Source organism: Octopus bimaculoides, chromosome 9, assembly GCF_001194135.2.
Source record: "Octopus bimaculoides isolate UCB-OBI-ISO-001 chromosome 9, ASM119413v2, whole genome shotgun sequence".
NCBI lineage: Eukaryota > Metazoa > Mollusca > Cephalopoda > Octopoda > Octopodidae > Octopus > Octopus bimaculoides.
Window position 1 is genome coordinate 51,805,856 of NC_068989.1, and position 1,072 is coordinate 51,806,927.

Sequence of the window (1,072 nt, forward strand, 5' to 3'; positions counted from 1 at the left end):
TCTCTCTCTCTCTCTCTCTCTCTCTCTCTCTCTCTCTCTCTCTCTCTCTCTCTCTCTTTCTCTTTCACTGAATTTCTCTCTCAACAGTTTTCTCCTTTTCTTCCGTCCTTCAGCAAGGATGTGGCAGGTTATCTCTCTAACTGATTCCCTCACCAGATCTCCTCCTTCTACATATTATGATGTAACGGTCAGACATACAGAGATCAGCATCTATTTTATGATATATAATTCTCATAATTCGCTGTATCTATGTATTTCTTCTGTCGTACAACAGTAGTTTCTTAATTCATGCAACAGTTCATAAACACACACATACACACACATACACGCAGACATACACACGCGAACATACAAACACATCACTCATGCGTGAATCTCTGCATGCGTATGCCTATATATGTGCCTAGTTTTGTGTACGTGTGCGCCTATATGGATGTTTCTTTAATTTCATGTGAAGTCATATTCGTGCGCTATCATTTTCTAGGAGTGAAATCTCTTTGAATTTATCGAAACAACTTTTTACATTAACGTATAAATAAAATAAAGCCTAAATTGAAAAACCATACAAAGACAGAAACTATTAAATATCAAAAGGCCAAATGTACATAGATACGCATTATTTTTTTACTTTTATTAAGGAAACAACTTACACAGCCGTGTTATTTTATTTGAGGTATAATTTTTTACAAAGTAGAAGTAATTTTAAAATATGACATTAAACTGAACTGGAATTTTAATCGATAGTAATGAAAAAAATGCATTAGCTAATCCGCGTAAAATTGTATTAAGTAATTTTTCACTTGTGTAATATAGCGAAGATATGTCTATAGATTTCTTCTAATACGCTAGTGCACGAATATCCATACTATATTGAATGTACAGAACGTTTTGTAATTCATCGTGTTGATTAATTTGGATTACAATGAATAACGAATCATTTTTTTATATATAATGCTGCGATTTTCACTTGTATCTCATGTATTTTAACGGAAGGGCTATCGAAGTACAATAGATATTCCATGGAATGAGTGAAAGAAATATATACATTAAAGTTATATATATATATATATAT